Source organism: Grampus griseus (assembly GCF_964374135.1).
Source record: "Grampus griseus genome assembly, chromosome: X".
Lineage (NCBI taxonomy): Eukaryota > Metazoa > Chordata > Mammalia > Artiodactyla > Delphinidae > Grampus > Grampus griseus.
The window spans coordinates 101,063,080-101,083,705 of NC_138999.1; positions in this window are offsets into that span (position 1 = coordinate 101,063,080).

Below are 20,626 nucleotides of genomic sequence, written 5' to 3' on the forward strand. Positions count from 1 at the left end.
TCCTAAGGGCATCTCTAAGAGACTCAGTAATAGCTGTAAAGATGGCTGCGAGTCAGCAAGAACTATATTTAACTGAAGTATTTAAAATGAAAAATACATTGGTGTTAAGGGGGTAAATTGTTATTTAAAAAGTCTAGAATGGTTCATTTCCCAAGGAATCAAGAAATCTGAGGTTTTAACTGTCATGAGCAGCACCTTCACTTTTTATCACCTTATTTTCAATCAACATATAGCAAATTCCCTAAAGCTATATCAACCATTTTAACCCTGCTATTCAGATAAATCTTACAATGTATAAAGAATTAGGGGGTAAAGATAACATGCATATTAAGAGATTTGGGAGCTTATAGCAAGAAAAGTTCACTCCTCATCACTATACAAATACATTTATTAATGAAAATGCACATGAGAGATATTATTGTTTACTGTCTGCACCTCCATTACTAGTAGAAATAATACAGAAAAAAGTGTGTACATGAGAGTAAAACTTCCTTTCCAAGCCTCAGGACACATACACACCCCAATCTGCCTCCATATTAGGTGTGCTTCAGGCCCTTGATCCTCCCAATGAAATGCTCTACACTACCTCCGGGCAACGCTCCCACACAGTACCCCACATACAACCCTTCCATTCTCATGGTTAAGAACATGGACTCTGCAAATAGCCAGCCTGTGTTCAGATTCTAGCTCTGACCACTGAATTGTGTGACCCTGGGCACTTAATTCTCATCTGTAAAATGGACAGTAAAAGTACCTAGCACTTAACATCACTGAAAAAAGGTTAGTGATATGTAATTCAGAGCACACCGACAAAGAACCAGGCACTGTGTAGGGCATTAGGGATACTGAGATGAATAAGGAACAGTCACCACCTTCAAAGAACTCAATCTCATGGGGAAAACAGACCATTAAAATAGATGTGCTATGAATAAAGGTATGTACACTATGGGGCAACAGAACACAGAAAAGGAAGACTTAACCCTATGGATTCCCAGAGGACAGGTCTCCTGTGTCTTAAAAGAAGTTAGACAAGCAAAACAAAGGCTACAGGGCTTCCCTGGTGGCGCAGTGGTTGGGAGTCTGCCTGCCGATGCAGGGGACACGGGTTTGTGCCCCGGTCCGGGAGGATCCCACATGCCGCGGAGCGGCTGGGCCCGTGAGCCATGGCCGCTGAGCCTGCGCGTCGGAAGCCTGTGCTCCGCAACGGGAGAGGCCACAACAGTGAGAGGCCCGCGTACCGAAAAAAAATTTCAGATTATTGTCACACTATATATTTTTGAAATTTTTCATAACACTAAAAAATTCTGCTGTGAAAGATGATATTGAAGGTAGTTGGGGGCTGCCTGTTGTCTTTCAGTCTTCTCTGTGTAGAGACATCTGTTGCACAACTTCTGCATAGCTTCTTGTTTTATTGTTTCTCTTTTTAACCCATCCTCTATTCCTCATCACCTAGAGAAGGATATGGTCTTTGAGGTCTTTTGAAGTACTGGGAACCCAAAATATGCCTCAACAGGTGAGAGCATATTTCAAAATACAAGATATGCTTTCTGTGATACCTCGTCAGTACCCTGTCCCATATCACAACATAAGGAATTATTTTGTCACTAGACCTACAAATATGGCCCGGGTCATTTGTGAGAATATCATACTTCCTCATTTTCTCCATGTTGACAGTCTATAATTTGTCCTGGCATGCTTTCCTCTACTTCAAGTATTTCCTTCTTTCTCTTATCATACACAAACAAGTCTTGTCGGTTATCACTTATTCTAACATTTTTATTACAGTCCACGTGCATCACTGATTTTTCATTTCCCTAAACTTCTTATACAGAATTATTATCTTACTTCTAACAAACACAAACTTACTCTGTAGAAGCAGGTACAAGCATCAGTTACTTCATTCCATCCCCTAGTACGAGTGCCCTCACAATTACACCCCCAAACACAGACTGTGTTATGTGTTATACTCATTTATCCTTCATATTATTATCCTGGTGTTATATGTTTTATAATAGGTATAGGCAGGTTATATTACCTATGAACTTTATTTCTTACACCACAAAAAATTTATTTAAAAGGGGGAGTTCGGGGAAGATAGGGTTGAGGGCCACATAGAGTGACTTACAGAGACCTGAAGCAGGAGAACTCGGAAACAGGACCTGAATCTAGTCAAGATGAAAAGGAAAATGTTCTACGTTACTGGTGCTTTCATAGCTCCGCAAACAGAACTAAGAAACAGTAGCCCAGAAATTGGAAGCAACAAAGTTGAAGAAAGAGTAAAGGGGTTAAACCCAACAGTTAAGTGTGAATATGCAAAACTGACTCTTGGTAATGGTGCTTAGACCAATTCTAGCAGCAGCCATATCATCAGGGTTGATTAAGGAAGCTAAGATAGAAGATGTGAAGAAAAAGTAGAACTTCAATCCTGAAAGAGTAGCAAGAAGCTGAACTTCCCTAAATAGCTCAATTCTTTAAATAAAGTCTATGGCCCACGTAACATGCTCACCACTAGAGTAAAAGCTTAGTTGTACTACAACTGGCCTGTTGTGTGGTATTATGGGCTGGACTTCAGAGGTATAAGAAAATGGGCTCAAGGAGTCAGAAAAAAGAACAGGTCACAAGGCCACCATACCAAGGGTTTAGCTTCAGGAGAAGAAAATTCTGTCACTAATAAACTCGCATCCCTGCTTCTAGGCATGACAATGAGAAAAAACATTAGTGGCAACTGAAAAGAACAATGGGGGACAATTGGTTCAACCAATTAACTCTAAGTGGGCTTCATTCTCCCTAAACCTGGGCCAACATCTGAGTCAGTAACTCACGGTTACTTTTAATTAGGTACGTCTAGAAGAGAAATGCTGAAACCAGTTTGGTCAAGACTCTGATGGTTAAAGCATGTCATGGTTTATTAGTTTGTCACTTAACTAGAAAAGATAGCTTCTAAAGGAACAAACAAGAATTAAAACAATAATTTGAATTCCTCCTTTCATGTCCTGAAATATAGCAGCAATATAAATTCTGGAACGTCAAACTCATCTGCACCTCCCGTCCCTCTATTTTAAAAAGGTCATTGTGAATTCCTAATAAATATAGTATTAAGCTAGATTTAATTCATATCAACTTAATCTTAAGTGATAAACCAGGGAGACCACATGTGATCGGATTACCTACAAGAGAGCACATTCTTATCTTTTGCTAGAACTTTAATGAATATTCTTCACATCCAAACACAAAAACTAGTTATTTTAGGAATTATACCCTAGCCGTGGCTTTAAAGTTTTTCAGATTAGTCTGAAATTACAGACTCATAAATTAGAAGGTAAACTATCATTAACCCTTTGGTAAAAATCATGAATGTTTGCCTCTATCCAGTAGACATCATCAAGAACAAACAATTTAAATTTGTTTCACCTAACTAAAATGTAAAGAATTTAAGTCATAAATATTTGTCTTCAACAAAATTTCTAAAATATATATTTCTTCTGATTTTTCACATTAAAAGGCGAAAGCTTAAAATCCTGTCTTGTACTGCTTAGCCAGTCTTTGCTTTCCTCTTCCTGTTTATTCAGACTAACAAAGAAGGGTCAGCTTTCCCTTTTTCACCCCCAATTCCCAATTTAGCTTGCATTAATCTTTAGAATACAAGGTTAAAAAACATTTTTTTTTTGCAAACTGAAGAAGCTACAGCTATTTTTAAACATTGATTTATCAGTTGAATGACCTCTGAAAAATCCAGATGCTCAAGAGACTAACGTTACATAACTGATAGGACTCTCTCTTCACTCCAGATATTGGAGAAATGGCTGCCACACGTTTGATGTTGAAACTGAGATTTAAGTACATAGACAAGAAAAGGAGCTGGGTGGCTCCTATATAGTCCTACCTATAGCCTCCCCTGGAAAGGTTGTGTACATAAATTTTTCATGCTCCCGAAGGGTAGGGTTGGGAGAGAAGAGACTTGCAAGTCCTGCAGACCTGAGCTTAAATCTTAGCCCAGCCACATATTGGCAAGCTATTTCCCCCGGGTTTTAATTTCTTCATTGGCCATGGGATAAGGATACCTACTTCTCAAAGGGCAGTTATAAGGACTGAATGGAATAACATAAGTGCCTAACTAAGCAGAGTTGTAATAAATGTTACTTTCCTATCTTCCCTTCCCTATTTGATGATAATTGTGAATTTTAATATATTTAAATGAAAACTCGACAAATAAAGTGCTTTCATTCAAACCATGAGGAAAAATTTACTGCAATTTAAATCTGTGTTACATGTTTAATACTTTAAATATCTATTTGCTTTAACCTCCAACTCCCCCATTTGCTGGATCCACAGATATTCTGTATGTAAATGACTGCCACTTTTTAAAATACGGAGCACTCTGTGGTCAATACATTTAACTAAATTTCTATGTGTTATGTAATTATATAAAAAATGAAGGAAATAAAAAGAAAAGTCATTCTTGGATGATAGTGTGACTTTTTCTGGTTTTGCAATCCCTAATTTTAGTTTTGTTTTTTTAATATCCTACAAACTTTTTATGAACTTCTATATTCTGAAAACTAAATAATTTTAAATACATTTGAAAAGATAAACGTATGTCAACCAGCACTCAGTGAACTTTTAAGAGACCCAACACCCTTCTCAGTCTGTGAGAACTGTATATCTTTGATGTACAACAATAGACATGGGTTCTATTTTCTGGTCCCACCCTCTTTGGGCAAAGCTGATTGCAGCAGGGGTGGAACGTGTCCTAAGCTAAACTAATTATCCTGTTTAATCTTAGTCTGGCCAAAATTAAACTCAAGGTCTTGGGGCAGCCATGTGCAAAGAGAATCAGAGAAAGCCAATCTTCAGAGAGAGAGAGAGAGAGAGAGAGAGAGAGAGAGGAATGAATGACTCTCATAGAAAGAAGCAAAAATGAAGCCAATGTAGCCCAAAACACACATGCTACCAGAGCATGAGAACAGCAGCCAAGGTTACTGAGCCCTTGCCCCTTTCCCTCATACTCATCCCTCGCCAGTGCTGTGTTTCCGTTACAAGTAAAAGAAACTTGGAGGTGGGGGAAATGGGGAGATGTTGGTCAAACGGTACAAAATGCCAGTTATAAGATAAATAAGGTTTGGGAATCTAATGTACAGCATTGTGATTAATAATACTTACTTGAAATTAATAATACTTACTGTATACTTGAAAGTTGCTAAGACAGTAGATCTTAAATGTTCTCACGACAAAAAGAACTGGTAATTATGTAACATGATGGAAGTATTAACTAACTCTGTGGTGGTAATCATTTTGCAATATGTAAGGGTATCAAATCAACACCATAGACTTACACAATATTATGTGTCAATCATACCCTAATAAAGCTAGAAAAAATGCTCTACTTACTGTTATTTTCTGACAACATGGCTGGCAGCATTACGTAAAAAATGTCCAAGTTATACCAAAAATTAAATTGTGATTAGAGAAAAAAATGAGGAGGATTATTACTTAACAGAAAGAAAAGGGCAACAAGTTATGTTTTTAAGTGGAGATAGTGATGGCTGTGAGTTCCAACTAAGGTAGTTAAGTCAGTGTTTTTCAACTGACCTGCACCCATTAGTGGGACATGAAATCTGTTTAATGGGTCAGGACAAGCATTTGTTTTTAATGAAACAGAACTGCTGGGGAAAAAGTAGTAAGGATAAATACTGGTATTTAGGATAAATATGTTTTCGTGAAACTTGTTTTAGGTACACTCACTTTTGAGTAACTAAGTCACAAAGTCTCCTATATTTCTTCTGGCTGGGCAAGGTCAAAAGAGCTTAAAAGTCATTGACAAAGCCATGTTTCCAAAATACCAACCAGAGACAATAGCTCCTACAATTGTACTCCTATAGCATATTTATTCTCTGAGTTAAAACAAATGAAATTATTCCTAGGAAATAAAACTTTAAGTCAACTCAAAATGGATCACAGAACTAAATATAAAAGGCAAATCTATAAAACTTCTGGAAGAAAGGATAGGAGGATCTTGGGTTAGGCAAAGATTTTATACCTATGCCATGAAAAGCATAGTCCAAGAGAGAAAAAAATTGATAAATTGGTCTTTATTAAAATTACAATCGGGCTTCCCTGGTGGTGCAGTGGGTGACAGTCCGCCTGCCGATGCAGGGGACACGGGTTCGTGCCCCGGTCCGGGAAGATTCCACATGCCGCAGAGCGGCTAGGCCCGTGAGCCATGGCCGCTGAGCCTGCACGTCCGGAGCCTGTGCTCCGCAACAGGAGAGGCCACAACAGTGAGAGGCCCACATACCACCAAAAAAAAGATTTTCTAGGGCTTCCCTGGTAGCGCAGTGGTTGAGAGTCCACCTGCCGATGCAGGGGACACAGGTTCGTGCCCCGGTCTGGGAAGATCCCACATGCCGCTGAGCGGCTGGGCCCGTGAGCCATGGCCGCTGAGCCTGCGCGTCCGGGGCTTGTGCTCCGCAGCGGGAGAGGCCACAACAGTGAGAGGCCCGCGTACCGCAAAAAAAAAAAAAAAAATTTACAATCTCTTGTTCTGAGAAAGCTACCATCAAGAGAATGAAAACAAGAAGAAACTAAGAAAAAAACTAAAGAATCTAAGAAAAAAATATTTGCAGACCACATATCTGACAAAGCATTTGCATCCAGAATCTATAAAGAATAATTACAATTCAACAATAAAGACAATCCAGTCTTCAATGAGCAAAAGATCTGAACAGATACTTAACCAAAAGATATAAGACAAACCAAGAAGCACATGAAAAGATGCTCAAAATCATGAGTCATTAGATACATGCAAATGAATGCAATAAAATAATTCTTTACCCATTCTCCCACTGGCACATACTTCGGAAGTTTCCAATAGTTTCTCATTACAAGTAATATTATAGGGACCTCCCTGGTGGTCCAGCGGTTGAGAATCCACCTTCCAATGCAGGGTACATGGGTTAGATCCCTGGTCGGGGAACTAAGATCCCATATGCCTTGAGGCAACTAAGGCTGCGCGCCACAACTCCTGAGCCCGTGCGCTCGGGAGCCTGCGTGCCACAACTAGAGAGAAGCCCGTAAGCCACAACTAAGCAGCCAAATAAATAAAATATTTTTTTAGAACACAAGTAATGTTATATAAACATTCTGAGTCATATGTGGAAAGGAAATGTTGCCTGCCATTCCAACAAACAAAGAACATTGCCTACCATCAAGCCATCAGCCACTGTAGCCAGTCACCCAAAGGTGTGCCCTGAGAGGAATCCAGGAAGAAAGAAAAAAAAACCCAGAAAACATTCTGTGCTCTGGATATTGGCCCTACATAGTTAGGATGCATACCTATGGAATAATTTCAATGAGCCCAGATTCTTGCATCATCCCATAGAAAAGCAGTAGAATCATTAACTTGAGATGTCTGTTCTTTGTGATTAGCAGTAATCTTTTACCAAGATTGACTACATGTATTCCCCAACCCCTAAAATTCATATATATCCTGGCTACTCCCCTACCTCTTCAGAGCAGTTCCTCAGAGCTATCTGAGAGGCTGTCCCAGACCACAGTCCTCAGTAAGGTCCCCAAAGAAAATTTAACTTTAGGTTGTGCATTTTTCTTCAGTTGAGACATACACCTGTGCACACATGTGAAAGACTTTCTATTAGATCCACTCTTCAAAGCAGAATCACTGGAATGAAGGGTATTTGTATTGTTTTTACAGATAATAGAAACTGTTCCAGAGGCCATACTAACTGACACTCCCAGGAAGAGTGAGTTTAATTACCTGCCCACCCCCTGGACTTATCTGATGTAATTTTTTTTAAAAGTCTCATTGAATTTCCTGATAGTTCACTAGTGAGGCTGAGTCTTATACTTACTAGTTATTCACATGTCTTTTTCTGTGAATTTACCATTTCAATCACTTGCCCTGTTTGTGTTTTGCTTTCTTTTCTTAAAAATTTATTTTATTGAAGTATAGTTGATTCGGGCTTTTCTTTTTAAATTTATGAATTATTTTTCTACTTTAGATATGCATCCTTAGTCACTTTTATATGTAACTACTGTTTTCTCCTACTTTGTTACTGGTACTTTTAAAAAATGATCAATTATCGGGGTATGATTTACATATTAAAAATTCATTCATTAAAAAAATACAATGAGATAACATTAAAAAAAAACTAACACCAAGGTGCTAGCAGGGAATAATTTACATACAATAAAACTCATTCACTTAAAAAAATAAACACAATGAGATACCAACACATACCTACTAGAATGGCTAAAATTAAAAAAAAAAAAAAAAAGGATGCTGGCAAAGATGTTGAGCAACTGAAATTCTCATAAATTGCGGGTAGAAATAGAAAATGGTACCCACCCTGGAAAACAGCTTCACATTTTCTTATAAAAAGTTAAACAGACATTTACCATATGATCCATCAATCCTACCCCAAGATATTTACCCTAAGAAATGAAAACTTATCTTCAAGCGAAAATCTGTAAACAAATATTTCTGGCAGCTTTATTTATTCACCCCAAACCGAAAACAGCCCAAGTATTCTTCAACAAACAAATGGCGGTACATTCACACCAAAAAAATATTACTCAGCAATAAAAAGGAAAAAATTATTGATACATGCAACAATTTGGATGAATCTCAAAGGTATTATGCTATCTAAGTAAAAGAGCCAGACTCATAAGACTAAATAGTGTCTGATTACATTTCTATGACATTCTGGAAAAGGCGAACAAAACCTCTTATAAAAGCTATTATAGGGCTTCCCTGGTGGCGCAGCGGTTGAGAGTCCGCCTGCCGATGCAGGGGACACGGGTTTGTGCCCCGGTCCGGGAAGATCCCACATGCCGTGGAGCGGCTGGACCCGTGAGCCATGGCCGCTGAGCCTGCGCGTCCGGAGCCTGTGCTCCGCAACGGGAGAGGCCACAACAGTGTGAGGCCCGCGTACCGCAAAAAAAAAAAAAAAAAAAAAAGCTATTATACCAATATTCCATTGCAGAAAGTTAGAGCAAGTCCCTCACTCAAAAACTTAAATATGACACTAACAGCATTCACTGTTTCTGGAAAAAACAACAATCACCTTATGATAATGCCTGCATCTATCCATTCAGTACTTTAGAGTTTATAAAGCACGTTCACAAATGTCATCTCACTTGAGTTATTACAAAATACCTCACAAGCAAAGAAAAAATACCCTCACAGCACTCCAGCGCCATGTTCACAGGAAGCTGCAAACCCTAATGACCACTATGAGATAAGCCCTGAGCACAATTAAGAAGTAGAGATTGTCAAACCCCAAGCTACATTTTCTTTCCTTCCCCTGAGTGACACTTAACCCAAAGGTAAAATTAAGTCAGTCCCAGATAGTACAACAGACCAGATTCAACGATAAGGCTGTGGTGTCCCCAAGCAGAAGCACCTCTGGAGGAAGAAAACGGAGAGGTGTATACAAGCATTTGCACACATTCGCATTCATTCCAACCCACAGCTGCTGAGAGGAAACAGCAGGCTGTCTCTTTTCTAAGGTCCATTTGATTCTGAAGATGTCTCCGTAGAGAATGCTCCTCACAGAATAACAGTAACCTTTTTCTACTATTCCCAATGCGGCCCCTTCTTCCTTAGTACTGGGCCTTTGTTCCTTGCATCCCCTCTTTCTGGGATATGCTTTGATTAATAAAACCCCACTTGGTCCACCACAAGGCAGAAGTTTAAGCCCCATCCATCCTTAAGGACCAGCCCAAAATTTCCCCAATTGCCCAAGCATAAGTCATCACTCCCTGCTGATTCCCACTGCATGCTGCTTAGCTTTCTCTTACAGAATTGCTCTCAATCTGCCTTATCTCAGAGATGTCTTAAACACCTCAAGAGCAAAGGCCTAGCCTTGTTCATCTGGGAGCCGTCACAATAGCTAGCAGTTTACCTTGCTCTTCATTTGGCCCTTGGTATCCTCTGATGTGAACCCCATGGAAACAGAGGAGAGACTGTATTCACTGCACTAGGTCATTTTGTATAAGGGGCTCGAGCATCCAAGGATTTGGGTATCTGTGGGGGGTCCTGGAACCAATCCCTTGCAGATCTGAGGGACGACCGTACACACAGTAAGCTCTCAGCACTTTCGCGGAACTGCATCTGTGTACGAGTGTGTCACATGATTCCAAAAAGCGCCAGATAAAAAGGAAACACAGAGGTAGATCTGAAAAGCAAAATACTCAAAATAATAAAGCACAAATATTTTTTCCTGTATTAGTCGGGGGTCTCCAGAGAAAAGAAGCAATAAAATATATATATCTATAGGTATATTGATACATATACCTTTATAAGATATAGTATATATAAAATACATAGTATAATATAGAGAGAAGTAAAATAGTATGTTATATATCTATACATTATAAAGATATGCTATATATTATAAAATATACATTTATAGATTTCATATTATATAAAAATATATAACATATCTATACTTTTTAAATATATTTTATTATTATTATTATTTTTTTTGTGTGTGTGTGTGGTACGCGGGCCTCTCACTGTTGTGGCCTCTACCATTGAGGAGCACAGGCTCCGGACGCGCAGGCTCAGCGGCCGTGGCTCACGGGCCCAGCCGCTCCGTGGCATGTGGGATCTTCCCGGACCAGGGCACGAACCCGTGTCCCCTGCATCGGCAGGCGGACTCTCAACCACTGCGCCACTGGGAAGCCCCTATTTTATTATTTTTTAATACACACACACACACACATTTTAAGGAACTGGCTCACAATTGTGAAGGCTGGCAGGCTGGAGACCCAGAGAAGAGATGATATTGAAGCTTGGGCTGGAAGGTAGTCTCGGGGAGGGGGTGGGGGGTGGGGGTGGGGAGCAGAATTCTCCTTTCTTAGGGGTAGAACAATCTTTTTTTTTTCTTTTTTAACTTTTTATTTTATATTGGCGTATAGCCGATTAACAATGTTGTGATAGTTTCAGGTGCACAGCAAAGGAACTCAGCCATACAGATACATGTATCCATTCTCCCCCCCCAAACTCCCCTCCCATCCAGGCTGGCACATGACATTGAGCAGAGTTCCCTGTGCTATACAGTAGGTCCTTGTTGGTTATCAGGGGTAGATCAATCTTTTTCTATTTAGACCTTCAAATGATTGGATAAGAGCCACCCACATGTAATCTGCTTTACTCAGAGTCTACTGACTTGCATGTTAATCTCGTCTAAATAATACCTCCAAAGAAACACCTAGAATATAATGTTTGACCAAACGGCCAAACTGACACATAAAATTAACTATAGCATCTCCTTTTCTCTACACACTACTCCACACCTCTCTCCTGCCGGCCCTTCTCCCCAGTGCTACCACTATAGTATGAGCCACATCCTTTAAAGAGAAAGTTTTCTCTAAGGCAAGCTATACAAGCTCAGGCTAAGTTCTAACTAAATGATAACATTCCAGAAGCCCAAGTGACACCATATAAACCAAACAAATTATCCAATGATGAAAATGTTCAAAAGCTCTTTTAAAGGTTGCTGATAAACCCAAATTGTATATAACAATTTAGATCACAATATATGTTAATTTTGCTACATTGCAGCACATTAAAAAAAAAAAAACACAGAAGAGTTCGTTTCAAAATAACCTTACTCCTAGAACACACCACAACATTCTCTTCCTATGCTGCTCTTTCTAAATAAGGTACAAGTGACCTCAACTGAAACTGAGATTTCCACATATCAAGAAGAAACAGAAGAGAGAAAAACTTTCGAAATGAACTGTATTAATAATCTTAAATGCTAAAATATTCTAATGCTCCAATAAAACAGAAAATTAGAAACTGTCAACTATTTCAACTAAGAATTTTTATGCCTTTTTCCACAAATGTCTTATGACACAGAGGCAGCACCTAGCAGACTCTTACTCTCTCCACCAAATTCTGAACTTTTAGCAAAGCACGTCCAGTCTTCAGTTAGTATTTCTCCTAATAGTAAGGAAGATCACATTCAAATTTATTAATTCAACATATATTCATTGAGTGCTTACTACATGTGAGGTACTGTGGACAATGCAAAGATGTCTCCAGTGGAGAAGACTGGCAAAAGCATCATTTCAAAATAGTGCAGTGCATGAAACTGCTCTCATCAACCAACGTCACTAAGAAGTTCTAGCAGGTACATTCAAGTCAGTGAGCATGTTCACTCCTTTTTGACCCGGCATCTCTGCAGCATGACGCTGAAGACCACTCTAAACAACTCTTTCTTCCTAAGTCCACTCACTCTTCATCTTCTGGTTTTCCTCACACCACTATTTTAGATCTCCACTTCCTCTGCCCAGTTCTATCTACAATGTTGGTAGTTCCGTTAATCTGGTCTCATATTTCTGCCCTTCTCCCTTTATATACCCTCCTTAGGCAATCAATCTCATGCATCCCCTTGGCTTCAAGAAGCACCTGTTTGCTGACGACTTCTAAAATAAGTTTTTTAAAACATTGGTTTTATTTTTAAATTATTTTGTATTGTGGTATAAAACACATAATATAAAATTATTGTATTTTTTTTTAATACAAGACCTCTTCTGAGAGCCAGAGCCACATATCCAACTGTCTACTAGGTAACTTGGATGGCACAAAAGTGCCTTGATTTTAACATGCTTAGAATTTAACTCCTCATCCTATCGACATGATTTGACCCACGCCCCCCGCTTTGTATTCTCTGGCACTAGGGATGGCATATCTTCTGCCAAGCAAGTACAAGCCAGAAATCTGGGCTGCAGCCTTTATTCCTTCCCACTTTCTCATTCCTTCATGCATTCAAGTTGTGAAGCCTTCAGCTGGCTTTTAAATCCATCCCTCCTCCTCCATCTTTATTCTATTAGACCTTAGATTTGACACTTATCTATAGCTTAGATTACAGTATCGGCTTTCTAACTAATCTAATCTCTGGGCTTTCCTTCCTTCAATTCTTTCCACAAATGGTAGCCTCAGTAATATTGCTAAAAGGCCATTCTGAAGGCACTTTTCTGCTAAACAATACTTCAGTGGCTCTCCACTGTTTCAAGTATAAAATCTAAACTCTTTGGAGTTATATATAAGCCTTTCAGTGAGGACCTGGTCACTTGCGAATTCTCATCACTCTTCACCCTCAGCACACAAACTGAGTTCCTTGCCCTAGTTCATGTTTTATCTCCCTTATATGGCTCCCTCAGCCCAGAATGACCCCTCCTTCCCCCACTTTGCCTAGTTAACTCCTACACATTGTCTAATAAAGTCTAAAATCAGTCTTTATCGCCTCTGAGAAGCTTTAAGGACACAAACACATCAACTAGAGTGTACTGCGCTTGGGAGAAAAGGATCTGAGACACTGAAACAGTAAACTACATACACCATCTAAACAGATCACCAATCCAACGGAAGGGACCAGTAGTTCTCAAAGCATTATCTTCTCCCATACTGTTCGTATGTGTAGTGCATTGCATCAATAACTCTCAATACATGGAGAGGCTCTCTAGAAGGGAAGGGGAAGCTTAGAGAAAATTAAAAGTATACGTGGTAGGGCAGGGGAGCAGAAAGGAAAGAAAGAGAACCAGCCACACAAACCCAAGTATATCTTACCAAACTTTTATGCTGAGAGTTGGCGGAGGCAAGGGGGTGAATAAAAATGAATTTACTAGAATCCAGTCTTCATACATATATAATAATTATGGGCACAAAGCTTTTCCATGGAGTTTACAAATTGATGATAAGTTCTTTAAAAATCACCAGTGGAAAATGTTTGCCATGGTTGTAAATTCAATGGCCTGCTTGAAGTACACTTACCATAATGGTAAGGCCATCAGCCCCAATGAGTTCATATACCAAGCACTAGCATAAACCAAAGGAGTAGAACATCCATGGAAAATATCCTGGCAGTCTGCATGATAAGTGAAGAAAAAGCAATTTATTAAGAACAATACAGTGGAACTGTTACAGCAGAACGATGTCAGCAAATTTGTTTCACTAGGTGAAATACGTATGAACACCTGATGCCAGGTCAGACTCGTAAATATGCATTTGAAGAGGTTCTGGATCCTTTGAGAACCAGTTTTTTCTCAACCTACAAGGGTGGCTAAACTGAAAAGAGCTGACAGATTTATGGTTGAGATTTCACTCCACAAACAAACCTTTAGGTAGAACCAACATTTCAGCTAAGGTCATAGTGTCCTTTTGCATCAAAGACAGTCCAAAGAAGAAACTGCTTGTAGCAGTTTATATAGGTAGAACATTCCAGTAATTCAGCAGATTGCCAGGTCTGTGACTTTAATGAGAACCTCAAGTGGAAAAAATCAGGAAATATAGGGCCGGGGGGCCAGAGAGGTGGCTTTGTTTCTAATCTCCACTCTGCTAAAAGGTATAATGCTGAAAAAGTTACTTCACCTATCAGGAACTCCATTTCCCTATCTATAAAGTGTACTGAGGGTGGGAAGGGACAACTTAAAACATCTTGTAAGTTCCCTTGTGACTTTGAAACTATATGATTTGATCTACAGTGACCTCCCTGACAGATACACAATGGGGTGGCACAGAAACAGGCAAATATGAAAATTATCAACAAGAATGAGGAACAGGCAGTGATGGCTGGCAGAAGGGAGTAAAAATTATATAGGGAAGGTGGACACACTGTCTGAGCAGCCAACTTAATATTGATAGTTAGGAAGCCATGACCATTGTTTTCCAAACACCCCTTCCCCCAACTTTCAGAATTACTTCCTCCATTCTTTTAAGACTTTCTTATGGTTAGAGGCGTTTGGGGAATTGCAAATACTGTGGTTGCTACCCCCAACAGATGGGGTTGAACTTCCACTCAATCTACTGTCATTTTCACAGCCAGGTGTGTGAAGGGAGGATGCTATTGCGGGAGAAAAGAGAAAGAAGAAGCAGAGTAAATAGAGGTTTCTTCTCCTTCTGACCACATCATGATAAAAGTTTCAATTCACCAGGAAAGTAAAACAATCCTAAACTTTTATGCACTTAATACATAGCCTGAAGATATATAAAGCAAAACTAACTGAATAACAGTAGGAAACTGAAAAATTCACCTATTACAATGGAATATTTTAAACCATCTCTCTCAGTAACTGACAGAACAAGCAGACAAAAATAACCTAGTAAGGTTATACATAATTTGAATAAAATTATCAAGTTTAATTTATTGGGCATACATAGAACATTATTTCAGCAAATGGCGAGAACACCTTTTCACAACCACAGACACAACATTTTCAAAACTAGACCACGAACTGGGCTATAAAGTAGGTCTCAGCAAATATTCAAAGGACTGAAATCACAGTATATTCTCTAATCAATATGCAATTATGCTAAAAATCAGTAATAAGTGATAACCAAGAATATCTATTTGAATATTAAGAAAAACTTCTAAACAACATATACGGTCAAAGGAAAACAAAACAACAGAAGATCAAGAAAATTGAAAGCTGATTTGTTGCGTTGTGGGGTTTTTTAGCCAAATAATAGTGACAAACTTCTGGCAAAAAGAGTGAGATAACATGAACATGTTCGGAATAAAAGCAAACATTACAAATGTTGCAGAGATTAAAAACATAACGAGAAAGGTTATGAAGAAACAGATACTGATGAAATCATAAATGGATGAAATCTCTTTGGGGTCAATGAAGCAATATATAAATCAAAATGAAAAATTACACATACTTTTTTTTAACATCTTTATTGGAGTATAATTGCTTTACAATGGTGTTAGTTTCTGCTTTATAACAAAGTGAATCAGCTATAAATATACATATATCCCCATATCTCCTCCCTCTTAAGTCTCCCTCCCACCCTCCCTATCCACCCCTCTAGGTGGTCACAAAGCACCGAGCTGATCTCCCTGTGCTATGCGGCTGCTTCCCACTAGCTATTTTACATTTGGTAGTGTATATAAGTCCATGTCACTCTCTCAACTTTTTCCCAGCTTACCCTTCCCCCTCCCCATGTCCTCAAGTCCATTCTTTACATCTGTGTCTTTATTCCTGTCCTGCCTCTAGGTTCTAAAGAAACATTTTTTTTTTACTCCATACACACGTTAGCATACAGTATTTATTCTTCTCTTTCTGACTTGCTTCACTCTGTATGACAGTCTCTACATCCATCCACCTCACTACAAATAACTCAATTTCGTTTCTTTATATGGCTGAGTACAATTCCATTGCATATATGTACCGCATCTTTATCCATTCATCTGTCGTTGGACACTTAGGTTGCTTCCATGTCCTACCTATTGTAAATAGAGCTGCAGTGAATATTGTGGTCCATGACTCTTTTTGAATTATGGTGTTCTCAAGGTATATGCCCAGTAGTGGGGTTGCTGGGTCATATGGTAGTTCTACTTTTAGTTTTTTAAGGAACATCCATACTGTTCTCCATAGTGGCTGTATCAATTTACATTCCCACCAACAGTGCAAGAGGGTTCCCTTTTCTCCACACCCTCTCCAGCATTTATTGTTTGTAGATTTTTTGATGATGGCCATTCTGCCTGATGTGAGGTGATACCTCATTGTAGCTTTGATTTGCATTTCTCTAATGATTAGTGACGTTGAGCATTCTTCCATGTGTTCATTGGCAATCTGTATATCTTCTTTGGAGAAATGTCTATTTAGGTCTTCTGCCCATTTTTGGATTGGGTTGTTTGCTTTTTGATATTGAGCTAAATGAGCTGCTTGTAAATTTCGGAGATTAATCCTTTGTCAGTTGCTTCATTTGAAAATATTTTCACCCATTCTGTGGGTTGTCTTTTCGTCTTGTTTATGGTTTCCTTTGCTGTGCAAAAGCTTCTAAGTTTCATTAGCTCCCATTTGTTTATTTTTGTTTTTATTTCCATTTCTCTAGGAGGTGGGTCAAAAAGAATCTTGCTATGATTTATGTCATAGAGTGTTCTGCCTATGTTTTCCTCTAAGAGTTTTATAGTGTCTGGCCTTACATTTAGATCTTTAATCCATTTTGAGTTCATTTTTGTGTATGGTGTTAGGGAGTGTTCTAACTTCATTCTTTTACATGTAGCTGTCCAGTTTTCCCAGCACCACTTATTGAAGAGGCTGTCTCTTCTCCATTGTATATACTTGCCTCCTTTGTCAAAAATAAGGTGACCATATGTGCATGGGTTTATCTCTGGGCTTTCTACCCTGTTCCATTGATCTATACTTTGGTTTTTGTGCCAGAACCATACTGTCTTGATGACTGTAGCTTTGTAGTATAGTCTGAAGTCTGGGAGCCTGATTCCTCCAGCTCCATTTTTCTTTCTCAAGATTGCTTTGGCTATTCAGGGTCTTTTGTGTTTCCACACAAATGGTGAAATTTTTTGTTCTAATTCTGTGAAAAATGCCATTGGTAGTTTGATAGGGATTGCATTGAATCTGTAGATTGCTTTGGGTAGTAGACTCATTTCCACAATGTTGACTCTTCCAATCCAAGAACATGGTATATCTCTCCATCTGTTTGTATCATCTTTAATTTCTTTCATCAGTATCTTATAGTTTTCAGCATACAGGTCTTTTGACTCCTTAGGTAGGTTTGTTCCTAGATATTTTATTCTTTGTGTTGCAGTGGTAAATGGGAGTATTTCCTTAATTTCTCTTTCACATTTTTAATCATTAGTGTATAGGAATGCAAGAGATTTCTGTGCATTAATTTTGTATTCTGAAACTTTACCACATTCATTGATTAGCTCTAGTAGTTTTCTGGTAGCATCTTTAGGATTCTCTATGTATAGTATCACGTCATCTGCAAACAGTGACAGCTTTACTTCTTTTCCGATTTGGATTCCTTTTATTTCTTTTTCTTCTCTGATTGCTGTGGCTAAAACTTCCAAACTATGTTGAATAATAGTGGTGAGAGTGGACAACCTTGCCTTTTTCCTGATCTTAGAGAAAATGGTTTCAGTTTTTCACCACTGAGAATGATGTTGGCTGTGGTTTTGTCATATATGGCCTTTATTATGTTGAGGAAAGTTCCCACTATTTCTACTCTCTGGAGGTTTTTATCATAAATGGGTGTTCAATTTTGTTGAAAGCTTTTTCTGCATCTATTGAGATGATCATATGGTTTTCTCCCTCAATTTGTTAATATGGTTTATCACATTGACTGATTTGCATATATTGAAGAATCCTTGCATTCCTGGGATGATCCTTTAAATGTGTTGTTGGATTCTGTGTGCTACTATTTTGCTGAGGATTTTTGCATCTGTGTTCATCAGTAATATTGGCCTGTAGTTTTCTTTCTTTGTGACATCTTTGTCTGGTTTTCGTATCAGGATGACAGTGGCCTCTTAGAATGAGTTTGGGAGTGTTCTTCCCTCTGCTATATTTTAGAAGAGTTTGAGAAGGATAGGTGTTAGCTCTTCTATAAATGTTTGATAGAATTCACCTGTGAAGCCATCTGGTCCTGGGCTTTTGGTTGTTGGAAGATTTTTAATCACAGTCTCAATTTCAGTGCTTGTGATTGGTCTGTTCATATTTTCTATTTCTTCCTGGTTCAGTCTTGCAAGTTTGTGCTTTTCTAAGAATTTGTCCATTTCTTCCAGGTTGTCCATTTTATTGGCATAGAGTTGCCTGTAGAAATCTCTCACGATCCTTTGCATTTTTGCAGTGTCAGTTGTTACTTCTTCTTTTTCATTTCTAATCCTACTGATTTGAGTCTTCTCCCTTTTTGTCTTGATGAGCCTGGCTAATTGTTTATCAATTTTGTTTATCTTCTCAAAGAACCAGCTTTTAGTTTTATTGATCTTTGCTACTGTTTCCTTCATTTCTTTTTCATTTATTTCTGATCTGATCTTTATGATTTCTTTCCTTCTGTTAACTTTGGGGGGTTTTTGTTCTTCTTTCTCTAATTGCTTTAGGTGTAAGGTTAAGTTGTTTATATGAGATGTTTCTTCTTTCTTGAAGCAGGATTGTATTGCTATAAACTTCCCTCTTAGAACTGCTTTTGTTGTATCCCACAGGTTTTGGGTCATCGTGTTTTCATTGTCATTTGTTTCTAGGTAATTTTTGATTTCCTCTTTGATTTCTTCAGTGACCTCTTGGTTATTAAGTAGTGTAATGTTTAGCCTCCATGTGTTTGTACTTTTTACAGATTTTTTCCTGTAATGGATATCTAGTCTCATAGCATTGTGGTCAGAAAAGATACTTGATACAATTTCAATTTTCTTAAATTTACCAAGGCTTGATTTGTGACCCAAGATATGATCTATCCTGGAGAATGTTCCATGAGCACTTGAGAAGAAAGTGTATTCTGTTGTTTTTGGATGGAATGTCCTACAGATATCAATTAAGTCTATCCTGTTTAATGTATCATTTAAAGCTTGTGTTTCCTTATTTATTTTCATTTTGGATGATCTTTCCATTGGTGAAAGTGGGGTGTTAAAGTCCCCCACTATGATTGTGTTACTGTCAATTTCCCCTTTTACGGCTATTAGCATTTGCCTTTTGTATTGAGGTTGCTCCTATGTTGGGTGCATAAATATTTACAATTGTTATATCTTCTTCTTGGATTGACCCCTTGATCATTATGTACTGTCTTTCTTTGTCCCTTGTAATAATCTTTATTTTAAAGTCTATTTTGTCTGATATGAGAATTGCTCCTCCAGCTTTCTTTTGGTTTCCATTTGCATGGAATATCTTTTTCCATCCCCTCACTTTCAGTCTGTATGCGTCCCTAGGTCTGAAGTGGGTCTCTTGTGGACAGCATATATACAGGTCTTGTTTTTATATTCATTCAGCCAGTCTATGTCTTTTGGTGGGAGCATTTAATCCATTTACGTTTAAGGTAATTATCAATATGTATGCTTCTATTACCATTTTCTTAATTGTTTTGGGTTTACTATTGTAGGTCTTTTCCTTCTCTTGTGTTTCCTGCCTAGAGAAGTTCCTTTAGCATTTGTTGTAAAGCTGGTTTGGTGGTGCTGAATTCTCTTAGATTTTTTTGTCTTTAAAGTTTTAATTTCTCCGTCGAATCTGAATGAGATCCTTGCTGGGTAATCTTGGTTGTAGGTTTTTCCCTTTCATCACTTTAAATATATCTTGCCACTCCCTTCTGGCTTGCAGAGTTTCTCCTGAAAGATCAGCTGTTAACCTTATGGGGATTCCTTTGTATGTTATTTGTTGTTTTTCCCTTGCTGCTTTTAATATTTTTTCTTTGTATTTAATTTTTGATACTTTGATTAGTATGTGTCTTGGCGTGTTTCTCCTTGGTTTTAACCTGTATTGGACTCTTTGTGCTTCCTGGACTTGATTGACTATTTCCTTTCCCATATTAGGGAAGTTTTCAACTATAATCTCTTCAAATATTTTCTCAGTCCCTTTCTTTTTCTCTTCGTCTTCTGGGACCCCTATAATTTGAATGTTGGTGCATTTAATGTTGTCCCAGAGGTCTCTGAGACTGGTCTCAATTCTTTTCATTCTTTTTCCTTTATTCTGCTCTGTGGTAGTTATTTGCACTATTTTATCTTCCAGGTCACTTATCCGTTCTTCTGCCTCCATTATTCTGCTATTGATTCCTTCTAGAGAATTTTTAATTTCATTTATTGTGTTGTTCTTCATTGTTTGCTTGCTCTTTAGTTCTTCTAGATCCTTGTTAAACGTTTCTTGTATTTTC